This window comes from Filicampus tigris, chromosome 14 (assembly GCF_054856515.1).
Source record: "Filicampus tigris isolate MCC_2025a chromosome 14, RoL_Ftig_1.0, whole genome shotgun sequence".
Classification (NCBI taxonomy): Eukaryota; Metazoa; Chordata; class Actinopteri; order Syngnathiformes; family Syngnathidae; genus Filicampus; species Filicampus tigris.
In genome coordinates this window covers 14,103,457-14,127,500 of record NC_141230.1, presented here as the reverse complement: position 1 = coordinate 14,127,500, position 24,044 = coordinate 14,103,457, and the positions used below count along the sequence as shown (strand labels likewise).

General features: G+C 38.9%; 1 long non-coding RNA gene across 1 annotated transcript in view; it reads right to left on the bottom strand.

The window, feature by feature from the left end:
- LOC147136471 (uncharacterized) overlaps window positions 1-22,662 on the bottom strand; it is a 25,541-nt gene extending 2,879 nt beyond the window's left edge. The window contains exons 1-3 of the long non-coding RNA XR_015089718.1: window positions 22,573-22,662; window positions 21,321-21,381; window positions 20,200-20,314 (exon numbers count right to left, since the gene is read on the bottom strand). This is a non-coding gene — a long non-coding RNA (uncharacterized LOC147136471). The remainder of the gene's footprint in view (window positions 1-20,199; window positions 20,315-21,320; window positions 21,382-22,572) is intronic.
- Window positions 22,663-24,044: the final 1,382 nt, after the last annotated feature.

Sequence of the window (24,044 nt, the reverse complement as noted above, 5' to 3'; positions counted from 1 at the left end):
ACAGAAAGCCCAGCCATTTCCCCTGTCTGTCTTTATTTGACAGCATAAAGCAAGACACTGAATTTTAAAAAAACAGAACTCAAATACACATAGAACACAATGTTAGTTGCTACCCCGCTTCAGCTCCAATAGTGTGGCAGCAGATGCAAACTACATCTCATAAAGCGCTGCAGCTAGTCATAGTGTGATGACTCTAACCATGATAAACCATGTTGTTTGGATTCCAGCTCGAGACAAAATATGAGGCAGTGTTGCATTCATTTGCATAGTAATGGTCTTTCAGGCAGTTTGCAAAGATACTTGACTGATTTATACACCGATTAACGTCTTAGTGTTTGCAAGGTAAAATGATGATCATGCTGTCGTTTCAACTGAGTTGGACAACAGAATAACTTCAATACTTTTGAACTCTTTAATTGTACTGTTAGAAGTATTATTTTTGCTGGGGGGAATACAAAGTGAAGTTATGCAACGCAGAACAGTGGAATAGTTTTAAGCATGTCTGCCTCAACAATCGAGAGGTTCTGGTAGGGCTGCTCGATTAAGCGATTTTGAACCGTGCACTTTCTTCTTTCATTATTGGTTTGATTAAGAACAGATCTGAAATCTATTGTGTAAGTAAAATGCTGTTAATCCCAATGGATTGTTCTGTGTGTATTAAGTGAAATTGACTAGCATTTTGAGTTCAAAGAAAGAAAAATTAAGTTTGAATAAAAGACTTCAAAAGACTTTAACATGCTTCATTTTTCATTGTTTTTTATTTTACAAAGAAATCGTAATCGTAAAATCAGGTTTGAGAGAAAATAATCAGGATTTTCTTATTAGGCAAAATCGAACAGCCCTAGGTTCTGGATTCCAACCTCAGCTCAGGCACGCCTCTGTGGCGTTTGCATATTCTGCCCTTGCTTGCATGGATTTCGTCTGGCTCCTGATTCCCCCCACATCCCAAAAACATGTGTTGTTTTCATTGAAGTCTGTAAATTATCCTTAGGTCTGAATTGAGTTGAATAGTTGTGTGTTTGTAATTGACTATAATTGGCTACTGACCAGCATTTTCAGTGTAACCCACTTCTTACCCCAAAAGCTTGGAAAGTCCTCAGTATAGAAAATGTAGACAGCACACCTGGTATTTTCTGCATTTGAACAATCTGTGTGTCAGGCCACAGCTCATAGTTGAAAGTCAAGAGTCGAGAGACAGCGCATATCACTTCGCCACAATCCCGATTGTTCATTATATATACATATATATATACATATATATATACATATATATATACATACATACACACATATATATATATACACATATATATATATACACATATATATATATAGATAGATAGATAGATAGATAGATAGATAGATAGATAGATAGATAGATAGATAGATAGATAGATAGATAGATAGATAGATAGATAGATAGATAGATAGATAGATAGATAGATAGATAGATAGATAGATAGATAGATAGATAGATAGATAGATAGATAGATAGATAGATAGATAGATAGATAGATAGATAGATAGATAGATAGATAGATAGATAGATAGATAGATAGATAGATAGATAGATAGATAGATAGATAGATAGATAGATAGATAGATAGATAGATAGATAGATAGATAGATAGATAGATAGATAGATAGATAGATAGATAGATAGATAGATAGATAGATATTATAGTCAGCAATGGAATACATCAATGACATTAGAGGCAAAAGATTCATATTTTAGTTCCAAACGCTTCCATTCAACAAGTGCCGTATTTATCAGTATTGCAAAAGAGATAAACATTCCACTGTGTTTATTTAACGTTCCTAATCTTTCTATGAGTGTTAATGCAGTTGTGAATAAAGAGACAATAATGTGTGTATTCAGTGCCTTGGGAAGTGATGAATGCTCCTCAGCAAGAATTTAATGGAAATGTCTTTTCTTGACATTTGCAAGGATTTAGCAACTGCAACCGTACTATTGTGAATTATAACATTTTACAATGGCTATTTAATGCCTACAATATGCCAAACCAACCACTAACTTCCATTTCAAACATAATAAATGTTTTTTTTTTCTATATATACTTAATGGTCATGACCTGAAATGACTCAAAAACACCACATCCTGAAATGGGGAAATAACAACAGCTTTGACTGCACTAAAGCTGAACATGTATCTGCAACACACAGACAGGAACCATGGCAATGAAGTCCATTTATGTAAAGCCACAATTGCTTAATTATTGCTGAATTATGCAAAGCACAGTCTCCTGGATAATTAAGCGCCGCATACTATTTTACAGATGAGGCGAACAAAGGGATAACTTACAATTAAAATTAGTCCGTATTCAGTATAAAATACTGGTTCATCATCAGCTTGAATGCTAATGGATTATGGTATCAATAGCAATAGTCATTTTTTTAATTTAAAAAATACTTTTGGGACAAGAGCATGACTGACATACGCGCATAACATGTGGGTAGACGTGCAAAAGATAGGATGGAGACTGGTAAAGTAAAGGAAGTAAAGCACTACGGCAAATGTACTATAAAAATGTAATATAAAAAATTATATTGACAAAGGCCTGGAGAGACATCGCTTCACATCAGTAAAATAGTGGAATTAGAACACTTAGTTCCCCTGAATCATAATTACCCTAAAAAACAAATTTAAAAACGATCAGTCTTGCGATATCAGTCATACTGAGGCATTGCATTGTTTTTAACATGATCAAAATAATGTAAGAGTAATCAAAAAGGAAGCGTAGATTCTTCCGATTTTTCATGGGACATCCATTTGGAGAGGCGTTTTTGTTCAAGTAGATAACGCACCCAGTGGCTAATTGAAGCGCGGCATCTATTAGAGTGGAGGCCACTATCTGAGGGGTATTCATCTTCATCCAAAGCTGCTTTCACACTGGCTTCCCGGTAAAGTGGCGCATCAGAGGCGTAACAGTAGAACCGGGATTTATTCGCCTGTCCCTTTCAGACAGAACTCACCGAAGCGGGATATTACCGTGTCACGCAGCCCATGTGGCTTGTCGCAATGAAATAATCAATTGTAGTTGTCAGTCGACAGCTACGATTGCTTTCAACACAAAGGGGCATGTGATAGTGCGTCCCGGGTGTTAAACTTGACACTCTGGTCGCGGTTGGCAGTGTTCAGGCTCTTTTACTCCTCTGATACTGCGCCTGAAGCCTGGGGTGACTTCAGTCACCCATTCCGCATCGCTGCCTTACACCCAGAACAGCAATACAGGAAAAAGATGGCTAGTCTCTAAGGGGCTCATCTCATCTCAGGCGGTGGCCATTTTGTCATTTCTGTCGACTGAAAATGACATCACAACTGCTCAGGGCCCAGGTTACAACCAATCACGGTTCAGCTTCAGAAAAGAGGTGAGCCGTGATCGTTACCTGAGTAGTTGTGATGTCATTTTCAGTCGACAGAAGTGACAAAATGGCTGCCCCCAGAGATGGATAAAAACGAGTCTTATTCCACAAACGCATTATTTATCAGAATGCCTTGTTTCAATGAGTGGGTTCGGTGTAATGTGAAGTCATTCATGCCCAAGCGCTGCGCTTTTCTTTAATTTGTGATTTGGTTGATGAACCTGCAACTTTAATGGAAGGGACACACACTCTGATCCCCATTATCAACCTGCCGCCATAAAGAGAGGCAAATAAGAGGAAGAGGTGGATGACGGAAGACAGAAAAAGAGGGTATAAAATAGACCAAGTCACAGCCCTGATTATCAAATCCCACCAATGAAGAACAGAATCTCACTGAGAGGGTTTTTTTTTTTTCCTTTTCAGTTCAACAGTGGAGAAAATAGATTGGTGTTGATGATGAACTGGTAGAACTAGAGAATGGAGACAGCATGATTCACCAACACAAAAGTGAGGATCACCCACGGCGGCAAGGATAATAGCAAGAACAGGCCAAGCCCCGATGAGCATGTGTGAGGCTACCAAGGAGCCTGGTCTGCCTTCATAAGCCAATCATTTACAGAATCTCGCCACCCCCTAATATTTCATCCGCGCCACAACCGCAGTCCGCCATCAGCTGAGGCCACGATCCATTACCGATGGCCAGGAGCGCAGCATGGAGGCCCACTCGGGGCAATGAGAGCGGGGTGGAAAAGTGAGGAACAGGGCAGGCGGGAAGGAGCTGGAGGGGGAGGAGGAGGGAAAGAGCCGATGACAAAAGGGGGATAATGGAAGAGAAGAGGAGGACGGGGTTGAGGATTCTGAATGTATCCATTATGGAGCATCAAAAGGAGAAAATCAAATGGCCAAAAACAGCGAGATTGAAGCGAGAAAGTGATGGAGATGAGGGCTGAGTGAGAGTACAGGTCGAGAAAGACACAGATGGATATGGAAGGGAGATTGCTTTTTCTCTAATTATGTCCCCTTTCACCGCCACGGAGACAGATAGAAAGCTAATTCCACCTGCCCTTCTTCTCATTCCCACAATAGTTCTAAAAGCACACGCTTGTTTTTATCTTGGCCCTTTCGCGTGCTGAGTCTGTTTTCATGGTGCTAAATGAACACATGCCAATAATGGCCTGAAGAAAAGACACATTTCTGCTGGCTTACCCTCGACCGCCATAGTGCACTTTGCTACGGTGGAAGGCAAACTTTCGTTTTCCATTTGTCGAGGTCCACCTATAGGATTATTTATCTCTATGCCATCACCCTCAACTCAACTCGACTGTTTGTGTAAAGCACTTTAAGACAGCCACCGCTGTAAACAAAGCGCTGCAAATGGAGCTAAAGTAAGTCATACAACAACAAGCAGTAACACACATTTCCTAGTGTTTCTTTCTTACTTTGAGTTTTGATTTGTATTAAGACATTGTTGAGTACAACTTGGATCTTACAGCTGTATTTTTGCTATTGTTTTTGTAATAAATTGTTTTGTTCAGTCCACCCAGCACTCCTGCCTGACTTCACCTGCATGCTGCATTTAACAAGTTATCACAAATAGAACACAATGTTGCAGCTGGTACTTGGAGTGCAAATTAAACAAGTAAAGAGGCATAAGTAAAACAAAAGTAAAACGGAAGAGGAAGAATATGACTCTTTGATAGCAAACAGACAGCATTTCAAAGTTATGAACGTTGTGTATCATAATACGTGGTGGATGTTGCACCTAAGTATTGTTTTTCATTCTATTTAAATATATCAAGTAAGAAATCAGCCCAAACATATTTTTTTCAAGAATATGTTCCCAGCAGGCCCACTATTCGAGACACAGCATTCTGATTGATATTGCGTTTGTGTAATATGAGTGAAGCAGCCAAATCCACCCGTTTTTAGTCATCTCAGAGGGCGTCCATTTTGTCATTTCTGTCAACTGAAAATGACATCACAACTACCCAGGGCTCAGGGAACGATCAATCACAGCTTGTCTGGTTTCTAAAGCTGAGCGGTGATTGGTCAAGCAGTTGTGTTGTCATTTTCAGTCGACAGAAGTGACAAAATGGCCGCCCACAGAGATGGCTAAAAACGGGTGGGTTAACTCTTATTCCACAAATGCAACATTTATCAGAATGCCTTGTTTCAACTAGTGGGCTTGCATAGAACATATTCTTGAAAAAAATGTTTGGATTGATTTCCACTTTAATGACCTAGAACCATTTTTCATACAAATATTAGTGTTCCTTGACTTACAGCGTGAGTACCCCAATTTAACATAATCACAGATGCATTTTCAGCCACATTTTTTGACCAGGACAAACAGTCAAAACACACAAATGCAAAATGAAAGCACTCGCAAGGAGCATGGAAAAGATGTTACAATTAATTAACCATGTGGTAATTAGTCAACCTGACTGACTCCTTGCTCCTGGTTTCACTCACTGTGCCATGCCTCTTAAAGGCACACATCACCACACATATAGTCCAGTGTGTGACCTTTGGCATAATTATTACACTAGATAAAAACAGTTTATTTCTTTGCATTCTCTTTTACTATGTTTTACTCTGTATTTAACTTTTACAATACGGTGCTATTTTTGGTTTATAGGGGCGTTATAGGGGATAGATTAAGAGACTTTCACTGTATTTACTGTAATTAAGACTTTACTACAGAATAGGTTAGTAATCAAACTTATATCAAAAGTTGTGTTACGAGCTACATCATAAATCGAGGATCAAGTGTACCCTGCCAGGCTTTGGAGTTAATCCGTCATTGCTCAGTAACAACTAGTACAAAGTCTACTATTGGCATCACGTCGGCAGAGAAAGCAGATGGCACTCATTTGTGGTGAAATCAGCACCTCAATTTTGTTAGCAATGTTCCCACAGGAGAATCTGCCATCATTTGTCATTTCAACAGCAATCAAACAAGTGTAAGTCAAATAAAGTGTGATATTACTCTCAATACGTAAGGTCAAATTAAATAGGAAAATATGAACCATCCTTTCCTTCATCTTACTTCAAACCATAACTTGGGCATTTCCTATTATAACATTTCACAATAGATAAAAGTCCCAATTATTCCATTGTGATTACATTTGATTGAATCTTCATTTTCACACCCTCAGAAATCACAGATCTCATTGAAGGGGGTAATTTCACTCTTCTGATACGAATGATGACAATCAGAGCACAAAGGACTGGACGCAGCTTGGATTACGCTTCAAATACAATGGAGACATATGTAGACAGTCGAATGTTGCCGACATAATCACGCACCGCAGATACAAAACAAAGAAAAAAAAAGAAAAAAGAACGATGACTAATCACAATGAATCGTTATTACTCACGCTGTATTTGAGAGGTGGTATAAAGAGTGGCGAAAACAGTAATGAACTAAAGAGGACAGATGTGACCTTTTGTGGATTCTGCCAATATGCACTTCAGACTTGTGGCTGATAACCTGCAATAGCTACAAAAATGAAGTGCAAGGGAAAAACCTTTGAATGCAGCACACAATGAATGGCAGGGCGCTCTGAACACAACTTGGTTTGCCATCGCCACGGGAGCAGTGGAACCTGAGCGAAAGGTTCTGATAGGCCCAGTGGGGAGGAGATTGGCCTGTCCCTGATTGGATGATTAGAGGCTGCAGGGGCTCAAATCAGCCATTTTCAGAAAGAGAGTGGTTTGGTTAAGTGGACTGGCACAGTGTGTGCTCTGTGTGGGATTTTTTTTTTTTTTTTTTTTTTTCGTATGTGTGGGAGCTCTTAGTGTGTTTCTGCACTGTTGCCCTGTGCAAGTGTGCATGTGTGTGAGCAAGGTCCGAGAGATCTAACCCAGTTTTAAAGATGAGCTACATTTACATGTGGCACCTGAAGGTAAGAATAAAGGCAGTGTGCCCGGTGGTGCTGAGAGCGGTTTGAAAATGAAACAGAAGGTGGTGTCAGAGGTTTCATTTGATGGGGGATTGAAGGCAAGTAAAAGAAGGCTGGTTGGATGATATGGGACATGTATCAACACGAATGGCGAGTGATCCAAAGTATGCCACCCCATGTCATCCATGGAGGCGGCAGTGTTAGGGCACGCTAATGGGAAGTTGCTCAGTGGTGTTATTTGGCTGGATTTACACTACATGGCTCAAGTCGCGCAATTCCGTTTTTTTTTTTGTTTTTTTTTTAATTCTCGAGTCGCACAACTCAGATATAGATCAAGGAAGTGTAAATACAAAAACAAATTGCATGGAATCTGATATCTTCAGATTGGAACAAGGCCTCATATCAAGTATCGGTCACAGAGGAGAAAAAAAATTGGCATTATATCCAAATTGTGAACTTGGACCTGCAATGTCTCAAGTAACAAGTTTAATCGCGATGCTGTACTATGGCCATATTCAGAAAAAAGGTTTTAAACAAAAATAAAGATGACTAAAATGTAGAAAAATAGCAAGAAGCAAAAGAGGCATATATCAGTGGAGGCACTTATTTGCTTCAGGCCTTTAATGGCGACACTGTATTGCAGTGGAGGCCCCTGTTTGAGGAAATATGGATTTGTGTACAATTACACCAGCCTCATAAATCACATACAGCTATTGTTCATGATGCTCTCCATCAACGTTAATACTATTGTGACATATGGTTAACACTGAACCAATGAACTACAACAAATTGGGTTTGTAGCACTACCGCTCTAGACAATTAGCTCATTATTACAACCACTTCCAATAAAACAAATAGTCCACTGACATTAGAAGCATCACTTGTTAATTATAATCAAATGCTCACTGTAATTACTATTAATATTATAGTAGATGTTGTGGTTAATAGTATCAAGGTAATGTAGCTGTATGCGTAATGCCTTGTAACATTTAGTGACACAACACACTAGAGAATATACTGGAATTCTGAATTATTTACATGATGCCTTACCCACCTTCTTATAAAAGTCGATCCACTGTAGGGGTAGAGTGAAAGCAAGAGAAATAGAAGAAGGCTAGTCACTGTACAGGTGTTTGAACAAAGAACACAGGTTATTTTAGTCATCTGGGTACCCATGACAACAGGGACGTGTATGCGTGTGCGTGTGTGTGCCTCAGTCTACAAGCACATCGGCGGGCTCAATAAACCGCTCCTTCACATTTCCACCGCTGTCACCACTACCTGTCTGGATACATGGTTGTGTCTCTATCCGCTATTATTGTGAGGTCAATCATCCAGTCAGATTTATGGGCTGTGTTAGTCAGTGAAAACAGCAGCGCTACCAATTCTTAAGTGATAGTATTAGCACTGTAAACAAGGCAACGTTAGCCTTGGATGCTACACTGGTAGCATGATTTATTCGGAGCGCAGTGCTACAATAAAAATACATGTTATTGGTTTGAAGTGAATTTTTGGGGGAATGAACAATCAACTAAAAATGAACACACATCTGTAAACACATCTGTCGAGCAGAATTGTTGCTAATCCTGTTTCGTTTCGAAACGCTGCCTGCCTGAGGTCCCTTTGCTCCGCTTCCTTTTGCTAGTCTTATTGTATGTTTTAAATCATTGTAACTTATTGATTTTGTTTTATTATTATGTTTGCTAGTTGTTGCCAAACGAGGGATGGGAATTTGATTTTCTGGAGGTTGATGTTGCGCCATAGTTAGCATAAGGTTGCAGGGGGACGGGGGGAATTTGGATTGACACCTCATCAGTCTCGCCCCCTGTTTCTGATTGTTCATTTTACCTTGGGGTCAGTGCTTTCTTTAAAATCTGATTTAGATGTCTGGTTTTGTACAATAATACACTAAAAATGGTTTAAAAAAAATATTGCTACATGTGTAGAGTAGACATTAAGAATACAATAAACTGGTAGTTGCTGTTGTAAATGAAGCTACTTATTCCATTGTGATTATATTTGATTAAAGCATTCTCCTTGAGGCCAGAAATCACACAATCTCATTGAAGGTGTAATTTCCTACTTCATCAGCTAATTAAGCCAATCAGAGTGTCTCTTACCATCACCCAGCGTGTGTGAATTTTAATGAAAGACTAACAAAAGTTTTTCTTTCTTTGTGTGATATTTGTTCTTTTTTTTTTTTTGCTTCTTTGTTTTACATATGGCAGTTAGGGAACCAGGTTGAGCTGAAAAATGGTATGAGTAATAGTGGTACAGTATAGTGTTGGTCTTATCATACAGTACATAGATGATACTTCCTCATACTATCAAAAAGACTGTATTTGCCTATAGTACTCCACTCTCTCTCTACATCATTCCTCATGTGTCTCAGACATTAAATGGTTTGTAAAAATGGGGGAGAAGACAACATTACTTTAAAAGTCAGTATGTAAAAAGTGACCTTTAAGCAGTAACTTCAAAGATCATATCACAGCTTTGGTATTAGTGGCATGATTGACATGTAGACCACCAAGTGAGATGTTTTCAGATAAGATTGTTGCTTCACTTTATTTGTAGATTGGAACCATCCGACTCAATGGGCAATCATCCAACCCCGTCAAAACTAAGTACAAATAAACACAAAAACAATTTGAAGACCAAGACATTTTACAGTAAAGCATACAACTGCCTTTTTAGTAGTTTGGTTCAAGTGTAAAAAATACATTGTTCTGCTTGCCAAGGGTGCTAATCTTGGCTTTGTGTGTTCTTTCTGTAGCAAACATTAAAAGATTAAAATGTGAACACAAATACAATTTCGGTAACAGTGAATGAATGTTTATTTTTGACGTCATGTACCTTGTTTTGAGAGTCAGAATGAACCCTTTCCTGTTACTACTGTCGCCGAAGTGTCAGACAGGACCATCTACGACATCTATTTTAATTCTATGTGAGATCTTCTTAAAAGATTTGTTCATGAAGCTTTCTGATCTGGAGACGATGTCCTATCTGGAGTAGATGTTATTAAATAAACTGAGGTACATCGCCTTGACTGCGTGGCGTGGACCATAAGTCAGTCACACAATGACTGCATGAAATATGACTAGCAATCCAGTCAAAGACGGTACAGTCAGGCAGGGCAAGAAGGTGGGACTTAATTATAAACATTAGTAGTGCGAGAATACATTGGTTACTGGAGGCATAGGTTGAAATGGACATTACGAAAATGCTGAGTTTGGGCTGGCACGGTCTCCATGAAGGGCTTGATGAGGCCAGGGTCTCGTCCTGTCCTTTCTTCAGCATCTGTCCAATCTTAATCAAGATTTTGGAGCTTAAGTAAAAATGTATTTGATTACTTTGGAGCCGGACAAAAGAGGCTGATGTCCGAGCAGGATCAGTCACGAAAAACTTTATTTTCAAATTCATGAGCATCACCTGGGAGAGACTGCAGCACAATGGGCAAAACATGGATTTGTTTACACAAAATTATATTGTTCAGGACAATTATTTTATCTCTGATTGGTTGATCTTGGATGGGATTCTTTTTAATTGTGTCATAACTGATCATATTTAGCCAATCTTTCTAGCCTTCTAGTGGTGTCATAAGTATGCCTAATGGTCTGACTCTGTGTGGGTAATTTGTTTTTACTTGTCTCCTGTCTAGACTTTCTTTGGTGTCTGTGACTTCCTTTAATGTCTGTTTCTTTTTAACAGTGTCTCACTTCCCTCAGGTTAGCACACTTCTTGTGGTTCACCAACTTATTCCCAGTGGGTATCTGTCAAATTGAACATCAATATGACATCCTTTCTTTAAAACGAAAAAATGAAAATATGGCACATTTATGGGTTTAGATATTGACAGTATATAAAAGGAAAAGGATTAACAATAACATTCAGGAAGGACTAACAAACGTATGTTCGATTAATACCTTTTGCACTGTTAGTCCAAAGTCAACATGTTCATCTTTGTAAGGGCAAAATTTTCGCTCCAGCTCTTCTATTGACTCTTAATATAATATGCAGTAGTCATAAGGTTGGTGTGTATTCAGCAGTGGACATTTACTGTAGCTTCGTGAGTGTGGCGATTAGCACCACAGTGTGAGGGTGTGGTGTCCTGTCATGTCGTAGACTTCTTTCATAGTAAGCATCTGCTCAGTCTTGTGTGGGGGACCGTTGGACCCGCTACTCACTGCTGTGCTCGCACCAACTAATGAGCCTGTCGCATTCATATCATTCGGTTGAAAGCTCACACACGCAACCCCCCCCGCATAGATATATCCATCCATTATCGATACTGCTTATCCTCACAAGGGTCGCGGGGCGTGCTGGAGCTTATCCCAGCTGTCTTCGGGCAGTAGGCGGGGGACACCCTGAATTGGTTGCCAGCCAATCGCAGGGCACACGGAGACAAACATCCGCACTCACAATCACACCTAGGGGCAATTTAGAGAGTCCAGTCAACTTACCATGCGTGTTTTTTGGAATGTGGGAGAGATATATATATATATATATATATATATATATATATATATATATATATATACATATATATATATATATATACATATATATACATATACATATATATACATATATATATATATATACATATATATATATATATATACATATATATATATATATATATACATATATATATACATATATATACATATATATACATATACATATACATATACATATACATATACATATACATACATACATACATACATACATACATACATACATACATACATACATACATATATATTCTTACAGGTCCATAAACGAAAGTGTGTGCACAAACAGCGCATTTTGCACATGAAGAGATACACACTCCTAAGTAATTGCATTAATATCCAATCCCTAATGGCATCGGTAAATACTTTGGGGTGTAAATCAGTGTGTTTATTACAGCACATGTTACATGCACCACTACGAACGTCACAAGCGCAATACACTAGGTTGTCTAGTAATTAATCAAACCATGCTCAAGGGAGGGATGTGTCACTTTATTTGTGGTAAGTGCAAAGAAATAAATTACAGCTACTGCCCCTGAAATGCTTTGTTTTCACTCCAATGTATGACTCACAGTGTTCAAAGTTAGAATAGAAAATAGAGGGTGTTATGGGATTTGAAAGAGACCTATTATGGAAAACTGACTCTTTATAATTGCCCGTTTACAATAGTCTGAAGTGCCCGCGGAAGTCCAGTCAAGTGAGAAATTACCGTAAACAACCAAGTAAATCTTTTGTTATCTGGCTATTTCTGAAAAATGCACTGCACTTCCGCCCCCACAGTTACATAACAGTGGGGCTAATTTCATAATAAGCTGAGTCACATCAAATTTCTCAGCCTGAGACTTGGAAGCTAGGCTTGGCAATGCTCAGTGCCACTTTCAAGCGACCGTCGGACTATACCGTCTGAAACACTATCATGCAGAAATACCCAAATCTCCTATGAGTGCAAAGTTCCTGCTATCCTGCCAAAGCCAGAAGGTAAGCGGAGCTGCGTTGTGTTTCATTGAACTCACAGCCTTACATTCTGAAAAGTGGCACATACTAAATTTCTTTGCGAAGTTGTTGGTGTGGGGATGGGAAGGGTTCTGTTTGGCGATGTGTGCGCTACATGCGCCACATACACAGTTCTGCACACAAAGTGACACGCCGGATTGCCATGGCGACAAAATCTTGACTCGCAATATGGCCAAGCGGTATTTGAGGCGGGGTGAGGGATGGCTCACTCGCATTAGACTGGGGCGGCTAATTTTAGCGAGACAACAATATGGTGTCTAAAGTGAATTTTAATTCTTGCTCTTTGGAGTATTGTGATAAAAGTAGACATATCACAGACATGTAATGTAGAAACAATTTTTAAAAAAAAAATTGTTGAATTGCGGGGGGAAATGCATAATAATGTCTTATTTAAATTGTTACTCATTGCTATACAATGCATGATTACCAAGGGAAAATCAATTTCCAATGTTTTGTTTGGGTTATTGCATTATGAAGAGGCAACAAGTCTTATATTGGTTTTCCTTTTAAGATGGTGCACACATTCAATTAGGAAGCCTACGTGTGGTGATACATCACTGAGCATGCCTTGCATGTGATTCTGGCACTTAATGCAGACAATTTCACATCTGGTTTGATTATTTTGGTCCGTAAGGACATCACAAAATGATTTCGAGAACAGTATGTACGACCGATAGTCTGCACATAAATACCAGTTCACAAGCTAAAGCTATAATGGCATTACAGCTACCTGTTGTGGATAGGGAGCAGGTCCTGCAGTGAATAGTGAAAACAACGGATGCTCCTCTAAACTGTGTAACTCGTCACACTCTAAGCACTACCTAAAATGGATGGGTGGACTACAAAAAAACAGCTGTCATTTTTGACTGCCTAAAATGTTGACATTTTTGCCTACAAGAACTTCACTTGGAACTTGAGAAACCTATATGGATATACTGTAATCCGCCATTTCTGCCAAGCAACATGATTTTATTATGAATTACACACGCCTGTGTTGTTTACTCCATTGCCATTCTAAGAATAAAAAAAATGTACACCAGGCAGGTATAGGAACTACATTTTCCTGGTATGTAGCCTACCTAAGTGCTTCCTAAGTGGATGGTGCCCCCATCAGCTTTTTCATACTAAAATGTATATCATTATATTCATGTATAAGAAGCAAAATTGAAAGGTTGGTTGGTTCAACTCACGCAATGAACGAGTATTGCATTAGTAAGAAGATGGGCTTACATTCTTCTGCAAGACATGCCACTAAAATACATGTAATGTCATTTAAATGTTTATGAAGTATGAGTGATACATTAGGCTACAGAATTAGCATAAGAGCTTGTCTGGTGTTATAGGAAAACATCCCCCAGGACGTTTCATAATAATACCACTCAGATTGAAATGAGGCTTACACTGTATTTAGAAATCACTTAGGTTAGGTAGACTAAAAATAATCATAAAGAGGTGCGTGCCAGCCTCTGTGATTGACAGCAGTCGAACCCCTAACTGGCCTCAGCTCTATATGATGGAAGAATAGTACGTAATACCCGCATGGATTTGTATATTTTGTATCAATAATGGGGAGTATGAATGATATGTTTCATTAGTCTGATAGTGACAACTGTAATTATATTAAGTAATTATACACGTAAAAGCTACACTGTTCTTATTCGGAGTCACAGTTTGTAAGTATGTAATAAGGAATAGTGCTTGCTTGTGTTTTATCATTGTTATGGATGATGAATGAGATAATTACGAAAAAGGACTTCTCTAATCTTTCAAGTGAGCTGTTATAGAAACAATACATCAAGTCAACATGAGAATTGCCCCAAACGATAGGGCAGAACAGTACTCACAATGACATCTGCTTTACTCTATTATACTGTAACTACTTTATCAAAAACGGACTTAGTTTGTGACCTTGGCAGAAACACAGTCGTGGGACTTTTGACAAGGTCTCACTATTGTTGGACAAAGGATTAACCTTCACTCCATTTTGCTTGCTTAAAGAGGAAATCAACCCAAACACATTTGTGAATATGTTCCGAGCAGGCCCACTAGTTAAAACACGGCATTCTGATACATAGTATTGCGTTTGTGGAATACGAGTTAAGCAGCAAAATCCACCCCTTTTTAGCCATCAGAGGGCGGCCATTTTTTCACTGTCAACTGAAAATGACACCACAACTGCTCAGGGCTCAGGTAACGACCAATCACGGCTCAGCTTCAGAAAACAGGTCAGCCGTGATTGGTCGTTACCTGAGCCCTGAGCAGTTGTGATGTCATGTCAGAAGTGACAAAATAGCCGCCCCCGGAGATGGCTAAAACCGGGTGGATTAACTCTTATTCCACAAACGCAATATTTATCAGAATGCCTTGTTTCAATTAGTGGGCTTACATAGAACATATTCTTGAAAAAAAATATTATAGTTGGGTTGACTTCCACTTTAAGAAAGACATAGGAGAGCATTTGAAAGGCATAACATTGATAAAATAAACATGCCTCTCTTGGGAAGCAATTCCCCCCAAAGTATAGCAATGGACCGTTTTATCATAAATATCATAAAACCGAGGTGTTGTTGGACAAATAAAGGGCCTGACAGGAAAAAACAGTGTTGTTGTTTTTTTTTGGTACTTCCCAGTTACAAACCCAATAGAAAATCTGTTCGGTGCATCTAGCGATCAACTCCATAAGTGTGGTTTGCATTTTCTTTGACTTCTTTGGGCAACACAACTATTGATGGAACTTATGCTGACGAATGATACACACATCTCTGTCTCGGCTGCTTAGTACAATACTGTTTCCAGTAAGCAGAGGTGAGTTCAGGAGCCACATTTACTCGATCACATATACTAAAGTAACGTTTTGAATACATTGTACTTGTCAAAGTAGTTTTGATGCAATATGCTTTTTACTTTTACTTGAGTATTTTTGTTGAGAAGAAACTCTACTTGTACTCTGTTAGGTGTGTGCTTATATCTACAGTATTTGTTATTGTTTGCGCAATCGATTTTGATCGGTCTCAGTCTGTGTTTGCAAAATGTAATGCTCTGTGTAATAACACCAGTAGTTCTAACACAGCACGTGAATGTAAATTGCAGTTGGTCTGACCCATTCAGAGTCGCTGGGGTTCTTTGTTCGTCATTGTAGAAGGTAGAAAGAGACAATCCATAAAGTATGCAGAGCACTGAAGATAAAGATGTAGGTTGACAGAACTGAAACAGAGTTCAGTACAGTTGATAAGTGCGGCTGAATCCACCTTCAAGCATAATATGATCAAAGCTTAATGTAATCAAATTATATATAATGAATTATGTCTTCCTTGGTGAGTCTATTTTTCTGGCTCACTGAGTGAACAAAGAAAAAGTTAATTTAAGACTATTTTATTGTGCCTCAATTTGCCTTAATTTGTTTTGGGTATTTTTGGTTTTTAAGTGATCCTGTTGGGCATTATTTGATTTGGCATTTACATTTTTTTTAGTCTGTTTGACCTTCATGTGGTAATTGAAAAATAAATCCATCACAAGTTACTCACCAGTTACTTGGCACTCGAGTACTATTTTCAATGAATACTTGGGCAAATATTTGGAGGACAACCCTTTACTTTCATTTTAGTCGTATTATTCTAAAGTAACGAAACTTTTACTTATGTAAAAATTTTGGCTAGTATACTCCCCCCTGACAGTACTGGTAAGTGCCCAATAATGTTAAAAGAAGACCACAATGGAAAAATCAGCTCTTCCGGGTGTTTAAAAGGGACACATTATGGAAAAGTGACTTTCTGGAAAGTACTAGTTTCGACCTTAAACTTTCCATTGATGTCACATGCCCATTTAATCACCAGTAAGTTCTTTCATTAGAATTTCAGCTTCAACAAACAAAAGCACCTCATAAAAAAAAAAGTAATTTAGAGGGGTCACACTGTTGTGTAACTCCTGCCGGGCAATGTTGGCCAGTCAAGTGTATCCCTTGCCATATTATTACTACCTCGCCTTGAACTGCAATAGACCGAAGAGTGACTGGAATAGGCTGTGGGTCTGTCGGCCTCTGCTCTGTATTATATGAAAAATCAGATTGTGAAGCCGCGGAAGATGAAGCTTTTCTATATTATAATACATCCTACAGCCTGCATCCCAATGGCGTGTTGCCTTTGACATGCTAAAAGATGATTCTCTTCGAATATGACAGCCTGGAGAAAAATTGAGAGGATGCCAACAGGATGTTGTTTGATGTTGACTGTTCAAGAGTGCCACCTAGTGTTTACAAGACATATTATTGGCTGAGGTTTTGGCCAAGGGCCCAGGTTCATTAATAAATGTGCTCAGAAAGAGCAGAAACTCACATCCAACTCCATTTTGAGTCCCCAAATAATTGTAAAATGTTGAGACTGTGATGGAAATGTACTTAATAAAATATTTTTGACTTTCTTACCCCTCCACCCATACTATTTATTCCATTAGTTGAAATGTGATGTGAAAGAACCTCCACTCTCCACATCCATCACTAATCATTATTGCATCTTAGCGTAATTGCCCTCTCCCTGTTGCGCGTGCACACTTGGCGGGGCCCCTGAATGCCATCATTTCTATGCTGGGGCAAGAAAGTGAGTGAGAGAGAGAGAGAGGCCGAGAGAGCGAGAGAGAGATATGCATAGCCAGCTCCTTTCCGCCACCAATCAAATTACCTGACCCAGCCGCAATACATCACTGCCAGACTGTTTATTAAACAAAAAGCCATGATTAAATTATTAATGACAAAGATTAATTAAGAGCCAGTGCAACACACACACGTCAAGGAGTTGGCTATACGCACACATACACACGTACAGGCAGGCAAACGCTCAAAGAAAAAAACACATTCATCTTTGGAACACATTTCGAAACATACACACATGTGATTTGACGTCACGCTTAAGTTGATTTGACGTCCATGACAACAAGAGCCGCAGCCATCAAGCAAGGTTCAACGCAACATGCCGAGGAGCTTGTCAACTAACTCAGGGGTTTGTTTATTGAGGTGCTAATGCTTCTGTAATAGTGTACTTGGGGTAGCATCTGGTGCAGTGTGAGGGGCCAAGTGCTGGTGTATATTTGTATGCATTTGTGGGTGAGGTGAATTATTTATTTAATACTCTCGATCAGTTTATATAATCCAATATATCCAGTATTGTATTCTTGATTTATTTTCTAATTATGCATTGTCACCGCGTACAATACAGTATTTTCCATCTGTGCTTTTCCTATAGCGCTTATCATCACCCGCCACACACCAAGCAATTGAGCACCGCATATCTACTGATGCACTGCAACAGAAAAACTAACTGTACATATATATATATATATATATATATACATATATATGTATACATACATATACATATACATACATATATATGATAATGATGATGATGATGATGATGATACATATATACGGCTGATTTCTGTGGAAAAAGTATGTGATCGGCATATGTCAATCAATGTTTTTCAAATCAAAGTCAACCGAGACATATTTCAAAAAAAAAATATGTTCCTAGCAGGCTCACTAGTTGAAACACGGGATTCTGATTAATTTTGCATTTGTGGAATATAAATTAAGCAGCAAAATGCACTCGTTTTTGGCCCTCTCTGGCGGCAGCCATTTTGTCGTCTGTCAACTGAAAATGACATCACAACTGCTCACAACGTCCAATCACGGCTGATCTGTTATTCTGAATCTGAGCCGGTCGTTGTGAGCAGTTGTGATGTCATTTTCAGTCGACAGAAGACAAAATGGCCACCCCCAGAGATGGCTAAAAACAAGTGGATTAACACTTATTCCACAAACGCAATATTTATCACAATGCCCTGTTTGAACTAGTGGGCTTGCATAAAACATATTCTTGAAAAAAAGATTCTTGCGTTGACTTCCACTTTAAAGGTCTCATCCTTTGTAAATTTTATATTCTTACACCCCTTTGAACAGTATTTTTTCTCATATTCTTTCTGTTGTCCTCCATAAAACATTCTGATTATCTTTTGTGTTTTCCAAAATAAGCCTTTTGCAAACATCTGCTTTTACTGAGGAAAACAACGATCAACGATGTTTCCCTATTTTTTGACGTTACGGACCAAAATAGTAACTGAATCATGCTCGTGCATTTTCTGCGCTGTCAATTTGAATGAATGTCCTATTCTAAAGGACGGCAATTTAGATGGATTGTTTTTGTCAAAAATCGGATTGTGAGGTAAGGATGCATCAATGGGTGGATGAAAAATGCAGCATCGCTTCTCTGCATTCATGGAGGATATCTCAATGCACAATGGAGGGACTCCACTGTGGCCTCCACAGTCTTATTGCGCACCACACATGACGATTATCCAGATCTACGGCTTGTGATTGCTCCCGGAGTGAATCACTAGACACCCGTCATAAAAAATACACACGCCATAAAAGAGCAGTAATGTTTGTGTGTGTGTGTGCGTATGTAAAGGAGAGAGAGTATATTTGCATTTTGTGCGTGAAGGTGGGTGTTTATGGGGAAAGGCAAGCTCAATGGGCCAAACAAACCACTCAGCACATTATAGCCGAGAGCACTAAATTACAGTGACAACAAAGGCCGTAAAGGCGCGTATGGCGCCGTAAACCACCGAAATCATTAGCACAGCTGCTTAATTGCCTGACCGAGCCTATCCTGACGCTCGCATACTTCCTTTGACTCGGTGTTCTACACTTGTGCGTCGTATTACGGCCGCAAACAAACAGAGCGAGGCTGCGCACATCCACGCTCTCAACAAAGAGGTCATAAAGACGCGTGATGGATGGAAGGCCAACCTTGTTCAACGCAATCAGTCAAGCAGACGAGGTAGCGTTGCGATGACGCCGTTTGTTCCGAAACAAATTCATCACGCCGCAATTAGTCTGCAACACAACAACCCCGCAGCCCTCTTTATTATTTTAGCATTCAGCTTGTGCTGTTCCCGAGACTTTGGCCCATTAAGCCAATATTTGTCCGGATGCTTTGTAGTTGTCCTGTCACTTGTGAGAGATGATCATTGACATTTCAGGCCTGGACTAATCAGTATGGATTCTGTGTGTGCATAAGTGCATCGTGGTACCTGTCGACTTTGTACACTCGGGATTGCACCACTAAAGATCATTTTTTATAGTTGTTGCTAATGCGATGAAAGCCAAGCTGAAGTAGACTAGTCAATGATGTTACAGATATCCCCAACCTTTTTTTGCACCATGAACCATTTTCACATGAAGACAAAACTTGACAAAGTTGAGACAATAATTGATGACGTTACTTATATTTTTTCAGTATAATACTGGTTTCACATAAAAGCATTTTTTTTTTACAGATCGGAATTGAAACAAATAAAAGCAAATGATTAAAACTACAACTTACCATTTCGCTGAATGTAGTTGTTTTAATTTGTGATAACCCTGTGCTGGTTTCTCTTCAACGAGCCGGTTTGTATTCCATAGCGTAGTATGTTGTAAGACAGGACACCACAGGCCATCTGAAAAAAAATTAAGCATTTCTCTGTTTCACCGTTACTATTTCACTTGGGTTTGTTTGTATTGTTTTGAGGATAGACTGCCATATTTTGCAACTGACCCATGTTTTTTTTTCCCAACGTGTTTCAGGCATCAAATTCAAAATGACCGAATATTTGCAAAAAAAAACCAAAGCATTTTTAAAAAGGTATCAGTTTAAACATTAAATATCTTGTCTTGTCTGCCCAAAGATGCACTAATGAACCTACAGCCATTGTTATAAAAACAGCTGACGGAAGAGGATTGTGACGTATAATACTTACTACGTAATCTCTAATTAGCAAGAACATTTTAAAAAGTCTCTTCTTCCTAATTTACAAAGTGTTGTGAAATAGTGTGTCATCCCCAGTGGCGGAAGGTGGAATTACATCCAAAAACAACAACAATTCTGAGACAACAATACAAAAGAGCTATTTCTTGGCAAAAAAGAATAGTTCCTCGAACCCAGAACCCCGCCACACACACACACACACACACACACCTTTAATACCCCCTAAATCTCTAAATAAATATCCGATCATTTCCATCGTAATGGCTTTCCTCTTGGCTGGACCAGCATCGCTAGAAAATCCTGCTTTCTTTTTTGGGACATGATGTGAAAAAGGAGTCTACACTATGGGGCTGGAGACAAAATGGCGTCGTAAAGTCAAAGCAACGTATAGGTAGAGTACCGTGTAACCCAAGGACCTCCTGTATTTGAAATTGCTATTGAATATAAAATATGAGTCAACTTTAAATCCACTGACCAATCAAGCAGTATTCTGACTCCCTCAGAAGGAGTCAAAGGCCTAGTAGGACTAGCATTCAATAAATCCTTTGTGTGATTTACATTTGAATGTGTGACACGTGTGCTGCTTAAAGTTGTTCCCGTGTGTCATGTCAGCCGTTTTTTGGCCATTCAGCACTAAAGCGGGCACTCAAGCATAATGAGTAATGAAAGGGCTTCAATAACAGCCATGGGTGACATACCTTTTAATAATAGCCGCCATCAGCAGAGAAGCAATGGGAAAGGAAAAAGAAGTGATGGTGACTGAGGAGTAAAGGAAGGGATGGTTAGAAACAAATTGGTGACAATGCTAGCCAGTTGCGAACCAGTTTTGTAAATGAACCGGATAGGGTGGCAAGTGATTATTACTTATCCCCTTGTAGCAATTGGACAAAATTGTCTGATATGGCCTTTCTTTGTTCAAATAAATATTATTAATTGTGAGCAACGCGTTATTGCTGTTGTTTGTTTGTGATCCAGATGATTTGTGAGCACAATATATCACCTTTCAGGGTTAAGGGAACTACTGTTTATCCTCCCTGTTTAAACAATAAGCTACGGCACAGCGCCAAGACTCCAGGGAGCAATAAATAATTCCTCGAATTTGTCACAAACACACACACACACACAAAAAAATATTCATTTATTTATTTATTTTAAGGTTTAGAGCAGGGTAAGGCAACCGATGGCCGATACAGACAGAGGGTTTCATCCTTCTGCTGTGTGACAGTCCATCTGTGACTTTGGAAAATAAATAGAAACTATTTAAACTTTGTTTTCTTTCAACTTCATTCTAGATATGATATTAAAATGAATTATTTTTGCCGCTGAAAATATGTCACAGCCGCAGGTGCGAGACCCCCCGATGCCAGGATTTATTGCGCTATTCCACCCCCGAAAAGGCCAAGAAAATTTTCTGAAGAAAACAGAACGTTTAATGCGACATGCTACATGAACAATATTAAAAACAAACTTGTCAACTGACTGCATGCTCTATACGATAAAATGATGCCATAACACAGAAGCAGATGCCAGTTTTGGTGTTCAATTTTGGTTTGCTGCAGGTGGATAATTTCGTTTCAATTTCATGAATATGAGGAGGACTCAAATAGACTGACTAATTAATTTGACAGTAAGCTTTAACCAAGTGTCATTTTTTTCTAACTTGTTCAAATGCTAAAATAAAATGTTGTGTTTTCTGAGGCACTTAACTGATTTCATAAATAAAACACAAGAGTTTTTATACATACATACAGTACATACTTACATGCATAAGTTAAAAAAATACAACAATTGTAGTGTTATACTCACTAGATGTCAAAAGGGTTTCGTGTTTCCGGGTTTTTTTTTTTTTTTTCTGTGGGAGATCAACCAAATGCCTCTGAGTATTTGAGGTTGCCAACTTCCGGTTTCAAGTAAGGCAAGCTTGGTGGAGGAGTGGTTAGTTATGCCTACCTCAGAGTTCTGAGATTCGTTGTTGGTATCTTCGCCTTTATTTGTAAAGCTTGCATGTTCTTCCCTCCTTCCCCATCACTAATGATGTCTTATTAGCAGCACGGTCACAGGTGCGTGGTAATTAACTTAAAGTGGAAGTCAACCCAAACCTATCTTTTTCAAGAATATGTTCTATGCAGTACCACTAGCTGAAATACGGCATTCTGATTAATATTTTGTTTGTGGAAAATAAGTTAAGCAGCAAAATGCACCCACTTTTAGCCATCACAGAGGGCAGCCATTTTGCCACTTCTGTCGACTGAAGATGACATAGAAGTTGCTCAGGGCTCAGATAATGACCAATCTTGGCTCAGCTTCAGAAAACAGGTGAGCCATGATTGGGGTTTTTTTCTGAGCCCTGAGCAACTTTGATGTCATCTTCAGTCGACAGAAGTGTCAAAATGGCCGTCCCCTGAGCTAGCTAAAAATGGGTGGATTTCACATATTACACAAATTCAATATTAATCAGAATGCCATGTTTAGACTAGTGGGCCTGCATAGAACATATTCTGGAAAAATATGTTTTTGGTTGACTTCCCCGTTAAATATCTTTTGGATAATTTGTAGTTGTCTTAAAGATGAAGTAAACCGAATTTTTTTCTTTGCAATAATATGAATGTGCGTTCAGTCCAAACACACCATTTTGATTAATATCGCATTTGTGAAATTTTGCTGCTGTGGTTAAGCAGCAAAATCTGAAAATGACATCACAGTTGCTCAGGGCTTAGTTAACGACCGATCACGGCTTACCTGTTTTCTGAAACTGAGCCATGATTGGTCGTTACCTGAGCCCTGAGCAACTGTGATGTCATTTTCAGTCGACAGAAAGTGGCAACAAAATGGCCGTCGCCTAAGATGGAAAAAAACAGGTGGACTTTGCTGCGTAACTCATATTGCACGAACGCAACATTAATCAGAATGCCTTGTTTCAACTAGTGGGCTTGCGTAGAACATTTTCTTGTAAAGGATTTTTTTTAGCTTATAGAAAATGGATGAATGGATTTGCGTTATCTTTTTGGCATGTGCGACATGTATGGCTGCACAGGACAGCATTGCTGGGGTGACAAAATCAAACACCCCCGCCCCTAAAAATGACCTGATACACATTGGTGGTTTGACTTTAGAGGGGAATGGGGTATATTCACGTGTTCGTTTTTTGAATCTCAGTCCTGACAGAATCATAGGTCAATTTGTGTACAGTGATTTTTCTCATTTGATCCTCATGATGCAGAATGTTCACAATTACTAGTTTTACATTACCATAAAAATAACCTTACTCATAGTCAAAAACTCTCATAACAAGTGTGCAAAAAACACACAACTACTACTGCTCCAGGGTAATAAACACACATTGGGAAAGCTATACCGCCACTGCTTTATTTTTAGCTACAAGTGTTTATTTTGTAGCTTGAGCGATGTATTTTGGTTAATCA